This window comes from Piliocolobus tephrosceles, chromosome 5, assembly GCF_002776525.5.
Source record: "Piliocolobus tephrosceles isolate RC106 chromosome 5, ASM277652v3, whole genome shotgun sequence".
In the NCBI taxonomy this organism is placed as follows: Eukaryota; Metazoa; Chordata; class Mammalia; order Primates; family Cercopithecidae; genus Piliocolobus; species Piliocolobus tephrosceles.
Genome location: NC_045438.1, coordinates 77,877,221 through 77,891,363, shown reverse-complemented (window position 1 = coordinate 77,891,363; position 14,143 = coordinate 77,877,221).

Sequence of the window (14,143 nt, the reverse complement as noted above, 5' to 3'; positions counted from 1 at the left end):
TTGTGATGAGAGAGTGTGCCGTGAAGGTCGCTGACATGCCCTGGAAACATTTTTCCCATTATTGTGGAGGTTAACATTTGGCTCCTCATTACTTACGCAAATTTTTGTAGCCACTTGAATTTCTACTCAGAAGATGGTTTTTTTCTTTCCTCTCTCATTGTCAGGCTGTAAAGTTTTCAAACTTTTTTGTTCTGCTTCCTCTTGAATGCTTTGCTACTTAGATATTTCTTCTGCCCGATACCCTAAGCATCTCTCTCAAGTTCAAAGTTCCAAAGATCTCTAAGGTGGGGGAAAATGCCACCAGTCCCTTTGCATAGCAAGAGTGACCTTTACTCCAGTTTCCAAAAAGTTTCCTTATCTCCATCTGAAACCACCTCAACCTGGACTTTATTGCCCATGTCACTATCAGCATTTTGGTCAAAGCTATTCAGCAAGTCTCTAGGTAGTTCCAAACTTTCCCACATCTTCCTGGCTTCTGAGCCCCCCCAAATATCTTGGAAGTTCCAAACTTTCCAAACTTTCCACATTTTCCCGTCTTCTTCTGAGCCTTCTAACTGTTCCAACCTCTGCCTGTTATCCAGTTCCAAAGTTGCTTCCACGTTTTCAGGTATCTGTAGGAGTGTGCCCCAGTACCTGTTACCAATTTATTGTATTAGTTCATTCTCAAGTTGCTATAAGGACTTACCTGAGAATGGGTAATTTCTAAAGAAAAGAGGTTTAATTGACTCACTGTTCCCCAGGACTGGGAAAGCCTCAGGAAACCTACAGTCATGGTGGAAGGGGAAGAAAACATGTCCTTCTTCACATGGTGGCAACAAGAAGTGCAGAGCAAAGTCGGGGGAAAGCCCCTTATAAAACCATCACATCTCATGAGAACTCACTTACCATCAAGAGAACAGCATGGAGGTAACGTCCCCATTATTCAATTACCTCCCACTGGGTCCCTCCCATGACACCTGGGGATTACAGGAGCTATAGTTCAAGATAAAATTTGAGTGGGGACATAGTCAAACCATATCACTACCTTTATTTTATCTGATCACAAAATATTACAAAATAATAATAACAGTAATAATCTCAAAGAAACATAGAGAAGATTAATAAAACACAGTTTTAAGGACACTATTTAAGATGCATTGTGTAAGCCAAAAATATTCCTATTCAATAAATAAAATATGATTTGAAAACTGTAATTTGGATATTCCATGATGAAACATACAAAGAAAACCACAATATTTCCTTAGCTTTACATACAGATTTATAATTTATCAAGTACTTATATGGATATTGTTTTAATGTCTTAATTATTTCTATTTTATTTTCTTATTTGTTTCTATTTTATTATTAAACAGGTGTTCTTTGAAGAAAATGTTGAAAATGTAGAAAAAAACATAAAGAATGAAACCTCAGAATGTACCTCCAAGATACAACCAAAATTCATATTTGTTTTTATTTATTTGTTTATTTGTTTAAGCCAAGTTTTGTCTCTATTACTTATACTGGATGGCAGTGGTGCAATCTCGGCTCACTGCAACCTCTGCCTCCTGGGCTTAAGCCATCCTCCCACCTCATCCTCTTGAGTAGCTGGGAATATGGGCACATGCCACCACACCCAGCTAACTTTGTATTTTTTGTAGAGACAGGGTTTTGTCATGTTGCCCAGGCTGGCCTTGAACTCATGAGCTTAAGCCATCTGTCTGTCTTGTCCTCCCAAAGTGCTGGGATTACAGGCATGAGCCACAATGCCCAGCCTCATATTTGTTTATTTTTAATACATTTACCTGATTATTTGAAATTGAATGTCTTAAAATATATCTCTTAATTTGAAAATATTTCTGTCATATTTAAAATAAACAATTTATATACAAAATGTAGTGATGACATCAACTGGAGTTTGGGGCCTTACTATCACTAAGGCAGAGTGAGGAGAAACATTCAGATAGTTAGAGACAGAGAAAAAGGGAATTAACAAGCTTCTTTTAAAATAATCAGGAACTGACAACACTATAAAGGAAAGGTGTCCTTCTTTAGCATAACTGATTTAATATGCAGATTTTGAAATCTGACAGAGTCCTAAAGGTCCTGAAGGCATTAGTGACTTTTTTCCTGAGTTTAAAGAGTATGAAACATCATATGAGCCCACCCTTCAAAGCACCAAGTTACAATACTCTAAAGGCATTTGGCATATTTTTATTGACTTATAGACCATGGAAATAATGACAAACAGAAAAAAAAATTCTGCAGAGATTTGAATATATTTATTGTAGCTCTCTTGACAGTCATCTTATAACTTGACTACCAAGTGGGGATTTTGGGACCTGTTAGTGGCAAAGCTGTAGGGGGGTAAAAAAGTCACTTATTTTAAGCTACTGGAAATTTTAATAGTGCAGGACTACTAGTGCGTTTACTTATCTCTACAACAAATTTTCAGTCTACTAAACAAGAAGAAGATAGCGTGAATTCATATAAGATCAAAATGACAAATTCAAGTGATTCTTTTGTACATTTAAGTGTCTCTTGGGAGTTTTGTGGCTGTGCACAGAAGAAAAATGTCTAAGACACTGTGAACTAAAAAAGGTTTTTAATAAAAAAATGAGTTTTATATTGAACTAAAATTGAATATTAAGTGATTTTGATTTTAAAATAGCAAAAACAAAGAAAAATTTTCCTTGTAAGTATTATAACAACAATATAATAGTAATATAATGTAACAGTAATAGACCTAACATCTATGGAGTCATTGCATAGATGCTGTACAAAATATTTTATACATATTTTCTTTCTTCTTCCACACAATTCTGTGAGGTAGGTTCAGTCATTGACTTCCTTCACAGATCATAAAACCGAGCCATAGAACAATTCAGTACCTGGAACAATAGATCCAGTAAGCAGAAGATCTGGGTTTTGAATCCAGAGAATTTGACTCTAGAGCCTATTATTTGAAATGCTAATCTTCAAGTCTCATTAAAGGAACCACAGATTAAAGCAGATAAATCATTTTGGACATTATCATGGAGAAGATTCCCTTTTAGGAATGATTTTTGGAACTTTTTATTCTCTGCATTTTAGTTCATCCTTTGCTCGCTGTCTTCTACAACTTTAACTTTGGCCTAAACAATGGCAATTGCTATTCAGTTACTTTTAAACTGAATTCTGGTCACGACATTTTCACTTTGTTATCTTCAGACTAACAGCAGATAAGTGAGGCAATGGAGTATAAAAAGCATAGATTATGTGATGCAATATTCAATAAAAATATAATATAAAATAATCTCAAAGAGATTAATATATCAAAAGAAATACTAGGCTCAGCCTGGGGGCAGTGGCTCATGCTGGTAATCTCAAGATTTGAGAGGCCAAGGTGGGAGGATCGCTTGAGTCCACCAGTTTGATACCAGCCTGAACAACATAATGAGACCCCCATCTCTACACAAAATAAAAAAAAAAAAAAAAATTGGCCAGGCATGGTGGCATGCATCTGTAGTCCCAGCTACTCCTACTCAGGAGGTCAAGACATGAGGATCATTTGAGCCCAGGAGTTTGGGGTTGCAGTGAGCTATGATTATGCCACTTCACTCCAGCCTGGATTACAAAGTGAAACCCTGTCTCTAAAAGAAATAAAAACATATTCAAAATATTAGGCTTAAAGAACTGTCATGATGCCACATATTTCATTTTTTATCCTCTTGTTGTTGTCGGTGATCCAACAAAATATTATATTGGCTATCCAAGTTAAGATCCAGTTAAAAGATAGGAGGGGCAGAAAGATGAAAATGGGGATTTGCTTAAATCTCTCATGGCAGCAGTGGCTTATTAATACTTCACCCATTAATAAACATCTTTTCTTTGCACACATTGGCAGAGCTAGAAACCTACAGGCCTGTGCACAGTACAGGGGACAGGGCCTCTTCCATTAAGTTCACCACGTGTCTAAGGCCAAACCAGACTCAGACTGGGAAGCAGAAGATACCAAAAAAGGGAGAAGCAAGTAAGGGGCTGAGCAACACCTTCTTAGTTCCTTCTTCATAAGGGAAAGGGAGATAAATTATTGTTCGTGTGTGTGTGTGTATGTGTGTATGTGTGAGTGTGTGTGTGTGTGTGTGTGTAATTAGAGGTGATTGCTGAGGTAGGACAAATGCAAATACTAACCCTCTCATTTTAAAAACAATCATTAGGAAATTATATTCCCCTCACCATTATTGTTTATATTTTAGTGTTGAAAGTAGCTTAATACTATCATACCAAATATTCTTATCTTACAATTTTGAAAACATATATGCAAAAATATAAAAATAAAATTTTTCTATAATTTTACCAGCCAGGAGAAAATAACTGTTTATGTTTCCTTTGATATCATTTTAGTTTTGTGTTTTGTAAATATAAAATCATTAATGTGCATCCTATTATTGAGGTTTACTTGTCTCTTCCTCTCTCTTTCCCAATCTCTTTCTCTCATGCACATGCATATCATGACAATATTTTCATGATATTATATCTGATTCTAAAACATGTTCCTCGCTGCATATAGTTCATAAACAATGAGTTTTTGTTAACAAAGTCCCTTGTGGGGACATTTGATTTCTTTCTAGTTTTCACTCCTATTCTCACCACTTGCAACTACTGGGTAACTACTCATAGTTAATTCACTTTTAATAAGTATATTGGTCATTTGGATATCCATCTTGGACAATGCCTGTCTGAAATTCTTGTCCACTTCCTTTTAGCTTGCCTACCATTTCTTATGAAATTATAGATCTTTAAATATTCCAATATGACTTTCTTGTCTTAAACATTTTCTCCATAGTTTCCTTTTTCTCATTTACAGACTCCATCATTTCTTTTTGTTTTTATAATGTCATTTAATAAGCAATTAAAAAAATTTCATGTAATCCAGTTGAGTAATTTGTTAGTCTTTCAATGATTAACCATTTAAATACATCATGATTTCAAGGTTATGAAGATGTTCTCTTCTAAATTTTCTTCTGGAAGTATTGTTTTGCTACTTCCACAAGGTACTTGGAATCATTTCTGTAAAGGGTATATGATATAGATTAAGTTCATTTATTATTAATATTACTATTTATTTGCCCATGTGTATATTCAGTTGACCAAGCATGGATTATTCAAAATGCCACACTTTTCTACTGTTTATCATGCCACTTTGGCCTGTGCTACATACTATTTCTGGATTCCACACCTGAGTGATTGCCTGCCTTCTTCCCCTAATTAGTATAGTTTTAGTATAAATCTCAATGTCCAATGAAGAATTTTTCCCACCTTGCTCTCCCTTGTCAAGTATTTATAGAACATTCATGACCCTTTGCATTTCTAGATAACTTCTAATTGCATGTCAACTTCTACCAGAAACCTATGAGATTTTATTGGGATTTCACGGAATGTTTTGGGAACTATTGACATCTTTAAAACGCTGAAATAACTATTTCATAAATATAATATATCGGTCTATTTTATGTGTTTACTAATGTGTTCAATAATGCTTGAAATGTCTTTGAAGAGTTTATAAGTATCTTTCATTTGGTTTATTTCTAGATTTTATATTTTCAAATTTTATGCTATTGCTAATTACACTCTTTTTCAGTTTAATGTGTAATTGCTTGTTAATGGTTTAATAAAAATGAGTTGATTTTTGTATATTGACCTTGTATTCATCAATCTGGCCAACATAAACTTTAAATTTCTTTGCAGGTTTAATTTTTGATTTTCACAATTAATGTAAATAATGGTAGTTTTATTTATTTATTTGTCATCACCCACGTCATATTGTGTTATTGCACTGGCTATGGTTTCTAATAAGGGAAAATGGTGATAGTGGACATTCTTAACTCATTTCCAATCTGAAAAGATTTAACTTTATTTAAAACATTTTACTATTAAATGGGATAGTAGTTATGTAAGTCACCTATCCATATGTTTTTCTATCCCCTTTCAGATTGATGAATAAATGTCTTCCTAGTTTGCTTAAAGTTTTGTATTAATAATTGTTCAATTGTATCAAAGTTTTCCATGTATTGAGCTAATAATGTGAACTGCCTCCTTTATTCTCTTAATGTAAAGAATTACACTGATTCATTTTCAAAAATGTTAAACCATAAACTAATTCATAATTCTGGAAAACACAAATTTAATTGCAATGCAAATTTTTGTATACCATAATAAGTTTGCTAATATGCTTTGAATCTATGTTTACATTTATGGATCAATCAAAATTTTGATATCCTTACTTATTCTTTGGTGTTCCATCAGTTTCTGCAAAAGGAGTATTAATATTTTCCACTGCATATTTGATATTTTTCTCTGTATATTTTTGTTTTATAATTTTGAGGCTATATTACTAATGGTATACAAAATTAGCACTATAATATCCTCCTGGTAAATAGCATTCTTTAAATCATTATAAAATGTTACCTTATATTTCTAATCATATCTTGTACTACTTTTCCTACATTCCAAACATACTTGGTTCAGTTACTTGCTAAAACCTTTCAATATATGTTCATGATTAAGACGGCATTATCTTTCTAAGATTAGAGAAAAATCTCTTCAAAAGTCTCCAAACAATTAAGGACAGATTGCATGACATGACATGGAAAACCTTCCATGATGTTCATAAAATTGGCTCTCTAATACTGTCTTCCATTATATCCGTCTGATCTTGTGTAGTCAAATCGTTCTGGATATTGAGAAGTTCAGCTCCTAGTTCAAAACTATGTGTAATCTGTTAGGCCCAGACACCAGGTAATCACAAAATTTAACTTGGTTACGTTGGTGCAAAAGTTATTGTGGTTTTTGTCATTACTTTAAATAACTTTCGCACTAACTTAAAATAGTTCTCATAGGAGAAAGTTGCTCCTCTCACACCAGATTTGGTGCACAGCCAAGGTATTGCAGGCCCTGAAGAGAGTGCAGCCAACATTTCAGGACTCATTGGCCAGTTATGGTCTTATGCATAACCACTTTCATAACCTGCATTTAGAAGTCTCTTTATTGGAGGCCCTTGAAAACACTTGGTCTCTACTCTGAATCAGCATTCAGTACTTTTCCATTTCTAGCACTTTCCCCACTCTCCCCCAATACCTCGGAACGTAAAGTAGCAAGAAACTTTTGTCCACAGCTCCCTGGGCAGTGAGAATTCTCCATGTGGCATTGATCCACCTGATCTTCACCCAGTATTACTCCATGGGGAAAAAAATAGAACATTTAGAGAGCCAATGCTTTCTTCTATTTAGCCTCTTGCTTAAACAATCACATTAACTGATTAAAGATTTTACAGTTACTGTTACTTTGGCTTATTGTCTGAATTAACTACTTTAACACCTAGCAACTCAGCTGCCTTTAGCCTAGCTTCTGATGAATCTGTTATAACTTTGTACACGTTCCTTCCTTTTGCTGTTTGAAGTTACTAGAATGTCTGTCCACTAAGTTACTTTATCCATACATTTTTATCTTTTAAGAATCACCTCAAATACCAACTCACTTACCAACTCATGTGACTATTTGCCATGTTGACCACTCTTTTAGGTTAACTTCATATTATTCGTTTTTTAATAATATGTATATACACACATATAAAATATATATGATATATATACTTACATATTATTATACATGTTGTGTACATGTAATATATTTATATACATTATATACATTAGTATGTATAATATATATTAATTATATATTATATATAATATAATATATGTAATATATTACACATATTATATACATTATGTGAAATGTATTATATAACATATGAAACTAGAATTTATATATATACACTATATGTAATACTCATTCTAGTTTGCTCAATTACATATTGGCAAATACAGTACCTCATGCATAGCAGACACTCTCTAAATGTTTGAAGAACGGATGAAGGTAAACTACACAAAAAATGAAAAATTAATGATATTTAAAATTTGTTTCCGTGTATTTAGTGTTAAGACAAATGGAGTCTAATATTATAACATTTAAATTTTGAGTCAATTAAAAACAAAGTACAAAATAGATCTTCCATATTTTAGGTCACTTATGTTTTAGGTAATTAGGTTAATGTTTGCAATAATAGTTTCAAGTAAAAGTTTTAATGCATGTGGAAGTAGTAAGGTTAAAATATAAGATTACTCTGCAGTAAGAGCAGCACTTTGGGAGGCCGATGTGGGCGGATCACGAGGTCAGGAGTTTGACCAACATGGTGAAACCCTGTCTCTACTAAAAATACAAAATTTAGCCAGGCTTGGTGGCGTATTCCTGTAATCCCAGTACTCAGGAGGCTGAGGCAGGAGAATCGCTTGAACCCGGAAGGCGAGGTTACAGTGAGCTAAGATCGTGCCACTGCACTCCAGCCTGAGCGACAGAGTGAGACTCTGTCTCAAAAAAAAAAAAAAAAAAAAGAATAATGATGGTTAAAAACTTAAACATAAGACCTGAAACTATGAAAATCCTAAAAGAAAACCTAAGAACTCTTTTAGACATTGGCCTAAACAAAGAATTTATGTTGAAGATCTAACAATGGGTACACATAGACATAAAGATAGAAATAACAGATACCAGGGACTCCAAAAGGAGAAAAGGTGGGAGGGGGAAAAGTATGAAAAATTATCTATTGGGTATAATGTTTGCTATGTGGATGATGGATACAACAGAAGCCCAATCCCCACCATGACACAATATACCAAATGTGCATGTTCCCTCTGAATCCAGAATAAAATAAAATTATTTTTTTAAGGGATAGATTCATAATGGCACTGAGAATAGTTAAAATAGCCATAAAGTGACTCAGACTTAAAATAATTTTCTGAACATAATCGTGGATAGTTTGAAGAATACACAAAAGCATAGGAAATTATACATCAAAATGAATAGGACAAGATGGCAATGAGGATGAAATAATTTGCCATTTTTAATGGAGACATTTTGGAGAGAAATTTTAAGGTAGGAGTCTACATATCTCAGAAGCAAAATGGAGAAATAAGACTGTAACCATAGTAATTAGTTGGCAGTCTACATAGGATAACTATGCCAGTTGTCTTATTCACTCATTCTATATCTTTGTATATCCAATATTTGTGACAGTAGTATTGACTTGCGTGCTAATACAGAGATCTGTTGTCTAAACAACTAAATTATCTGCTTGATAAAATGGTTTTTGGATGAAAATTTCAGAAATTTCAAATAAATATTGCTTACATAATATGAATATTTATCCTATATAACCAGAAATCTGGGAAAAAGACTAATTATGGACTGGCCTTTTATTCCCCACCTTCCTCAGCACAACACTTCGTTTTTCTGCTTGCACTGTCATTGACTCAAAATGGACTCACATGCAAGTACAGCAACACAGAAACAAAGAAAAATCTATTTTTATTGAAAATTTAGCAGAAGCATCTAAGGATCTCTTTTTAGTTTCCATTGCCAAAATTGGACCAGATATTTGGCTTATATCTAAACCAAAATTGTTGACTAGAACAAAATTTAGCTTGGAGAAATCATGATTGATGCCTTGAGTCAAGGGCCAATTATTTTATATTAAGAAACACGAACACATAAATAAAAAATGGGGTTGTTTTAACAAAATACTAGATGGTTAATCAGCTGTTGCATAAGCAACAATGTTTGCTTTATAGTCTTCTTGGTGCAGATGCTAGCAATCTACAGTTACAACATCCATAATTTTGTATATGTATATATCATGTCTAGCTGATCTTTATCCACCCAGTAAGATAGTCAATTTGCTTTGTCCATATTCAGCATAAAGAACCACATTCCAAGCAAGGGATAGGGAAAAAGAATAAATAGGCCTTCATACTCTCTACTCTTAATATATAACTTAGTTTCTGCCCGGCGCAGTGGCTCAAGTCTGTAATTTCAGCACTTTGAGAGGCTGAGGCGGGAGGATCACGAGGTCAGAAGATCGAGACCATCCTGGCTAACACGGTGAAACTAACACAAAAAGTGAGCTGGGCGAGGTGGCGGGCGCCTGTAGTCCCATAGTGCCAGCTACTCGGGAGGCTGAGGCAGGAGAATGGTGTGAACCCGGGAGGCAGAGCTTGCAGTGAGCCCAGATCGTGCTACTGCACTCCAGCCTGGGGGTTAGAGCAAGACTCCATCTGAAAAAAAAAAAAAAAGAAAAAAAGAAAGTATACACACACACATACACACACACAACCTGGTTTCCTCATACATAGGTATAAATGAAAGTCAAGGATTAGCAGATATCTGAAGAAACAGATAAGGTACAAGATGAAAAAACATGATTCAAGGGATGGAAAAAAATTAGAAGATACAGTCAATGAAAATGTTGAGAAACAAAGTAGAAACATTTTTTTTTCTTACAATGTGGAAAATAAAAGACAAAAACATAGGGAAAGTGAGAGAACAGTTAAGATAGAGTTCAGAGATCGAACATAGTAATCCTGACACTGCAAGAAGCTTCCCTGCTAGTCTGTTTTCTTTGAAATAGAGGGAAACTTCACTTAGAATTGTTTAACAAATAAAGACAATATTGGGGTCTCCCATCTGAAAATTATTCTAGGCTTGAATGTTAACATCAGTCATAATATATCCAGAAGGTCCTTTCAAGCCACAAGGTATCAATTATTATCTTTATTTATTTCTGTCTCTAGGCTCTTGTTTTTTATTTTTTATTTTTTTAACCTATTTTGGCTTAATTCTAAGATAGATCCTAAGCTAGACTCTCTTCACACGGTAGTCTTATGCAAAGTTGTATCAGTTTTGTCATTCTAGCAAAATGAATGTTTATTGGTCTCAGCATTTTCAGCAAAAGTCTTAGGGCTGTAAATAATGCAGTTATATTCACTGGTCTAAAGTAATGTGATTATCTCTGAAGTAACACATATGTCCAATATTTGGCACTTGTCTCACTGTTAAGTCTTGGGTTACAAGTCCATATCTTGAGCCAAAATGTGGAGTTAGACTTGCCTTAATACATAGACTGAGAGTGTGGGAGGGTAGCTTTCTTAAAGGAAAAGTGTGTTGGCATTCAAAGAAGGGTGGGGAAAATGCTGAACAGATTGACAACAACACATGTCATTAGACACATTATGCCAAATAAGATGAGGGAACACACACATGCATACACATACATATGCACACACTACTAGACAAATACTAATACAATTTCATAATAAAGGTTAAGGGAATCTCTTAAAAGTGTTAGGAGAGGACAAATAGATTGTTAACAAAGGGGTAAGGATAACATTAAGTTCATACATCTTACAAGCAACACTGAATGCTAGACTATATTGCGACAAAGTGTTAAAAATGAGAAAAATGTTTTCAAAGCAAAATGCTATATCTACTAAAGCTACTAAGTATGTTTGAAGAATAAAAACATGCTATCAAATATTAACAAATTTATCTCTCTGTACCTTTTCTCTAGTCCAGCATATTATTAATAATTTAAAAAATAGAAGTCCCACAATCTCAAAAACCAGGGCCATTAAGTAATGTAATGATGAGAAATATCATAATAATAGTCATAGAATATTTCTAAAAAGAAATTAGTATAACATAGACAAAAAGTAATTCAAGAACTCTAAGTATCTTAAAAATGAGTGAATATTTTCTTCCAAAGCAAAATTCTGTATCTACAGTAGTAAAGTATAAAGCATTCACTTAAAAGTTAGTCTGTTTAAAATATAGATGCCCTTAAGGATAAAGTATAGTATATTATATCAGAAAGAAAAACCAGGCAATCTGTAATTCAAGGAAAAACATAAACTCTATAATAAATTCATGGAACAAATAAAACTAAAAAGTGCAGCAAAATTGATGGAATGTGATATCATTGGAGTTTGTCATTGATGGTTGGAACATTCTTTGAGAATCACTGTTTAATATACCTTGGACTTACACCTTCTTTATTGGTAGAGTAGATTTCTGTAGTGAATAATGTTTGTGTAATTGTAGTAATTAAACTACCATTTAGTAGTTTTCAATTTTTAAAATTTTTATCTAGACTCACCTTTAACTACTGAGCAGACTGTGGACGTTATAAACCCTAATAACACAAAAGTAATGGTTTAAGTGACAAAATATGAAAGTTGTGAGTAGAGGAAAAATTAATGGGAAGAATAGAAGCAAAAATTTCTCATATAATATAGATTCAAGGTTGGATGCAGTGGTGCACGCCTGTAATCCTAACACTTTGGGAGGCAGAGGTGGGTGGACTGCCTGAGCTCAGGATTTCGAGACCAGCCTGGACAATATGATGAAACCCCATGTCTACTAAAATACAAAAAAATTAGTCAGGCGTGGCGGCGTGTGCCTGTAATCAAAGCTACTTGGGAGGCTGAGGCAGGAGAATTGCTTGAACTCAGGAGGCAGAGGTTGCAGTGAGCCGAGATTGTGCTATTGCACTCCAGTCTGGGTGACAGAGCGAGACTTTATCTCAAAAATAAAAAATAAAAAACTATATATATATATATATATAATTGACATTTATAGTTTATATAAAATTTATATATATAGTTTTTATATAATCTATATATAGTTTATATATATAATTTATATATACAGTTTATATATGTGTATGCATGTGTGAATATATACACATATATATTCAAATTATACTGTCTAAATTTAGTAATTAAATAAATAGAAATTTGTTTTGCATAAAATAAGAACTAACAATAATGTGACCAATACATTCAAAATGAGCTTTAAGATAGAGAATACTTAAATTCCTTCATATTTCTGTAAAGCATCAGTAGACATCAACTTTTAAAAATAAATTTCTAAGTAAACAATAATTACAGTTAAGAATGTAATCATTAGACAAGTTCAAACTAAAATAGTAAGATTGGATAGCCACTTTTGAGATTCAGCTTGGAAGTACAGAATAGAATAGGCAGAATTTTATTTTCATTTTCATCCTTCAAAACATAATAATAAAACTAACTTAAAGCAAATTTTAAAAGTATTTATTTTCATCATGCAGTCCAAAGTCCAGTGAGTCAGATATTCTGAGATAGTGCTGATAGGAGCTATTTTTTAAAAGCTCCCTGGCAATTCTCTCACACAACAAAATTTGGATATCCAAACACTACATCACTTTGAATCATTTTGATGCTACTTCAATTTGAAATTTTCTGTTTTATAATCCATATTTTAACCATTTAATTTTAAAGAATATTTCACATAGAAAGTTTTTAAAAAGTCATTTGAAATAATCTTCACATATTTCACTTTTAAATCATGTACCACAGACTTGCTAACCTATCAACTCATTGTGGTAATAAACATATATTCAGACAGCAATTACCCAAAGAAATTAGTTTTACATTTAAGGAGTTGAAATGTAAATATAATGAGACAACTCACCATGGTCACACATACTCAATACCTGCTATAGATGAAATGTTTGTGGCTCTCCACAATATTTATGTTGAAACCTAACTCCTAATGTGATGATATCAGAAAGGTGAGATTTAGGGAAGTGACTAGGTAATGAGGGTGGAGCCCTCAGGAATGAGATTAGTGCACTTATGAGGAGTTAAAGAGATCAGAACTCTCCTCTTCCATCATGTGAGTATACAGCAAGAAGGCACCCTCTATGAACCGGGCAGTGGGCTCTTCTGACACTGAATCTTCATCTTGGGCCTCCCAGCTTTCAGAACTGTGAGAAATAAATTTTTGTTTTTTAATAAGCCACCCAGTTTATGGTATTTTGTTAGTGCATCCCGAGCATACTATGACAATATACATTGATTCTAGGCATTTGTTTCATTACTTCTCTTTGCAAATATGACCCAATCTGCATTTTATTATACTTAAATTTTAAAATGATGTCACTGCTATTTTTTTTTAACAGAAGTAAAGGTTTTTAGTTTTTTTTTTTTTTTTTTGTAGTTATTTTCAATTTTAAGGCTATGGAAAAACTACTTCTATCATAATTTTATTCTTGAAATCAACTTAGGCAAAGTCAAAATATAAAAATGCATGTATGTGTGTGAGAGAGAGTGAGGTACATGCACGTATATATATGTGCGTGTGTGGGTATATGTGTGTGTATATATATATATATATATATATCACTGCTGAAAATCACTTCTGAAGACTCAGTGTTTGATTATCAATTCTAATGAAAAAAATTGCACCTTTT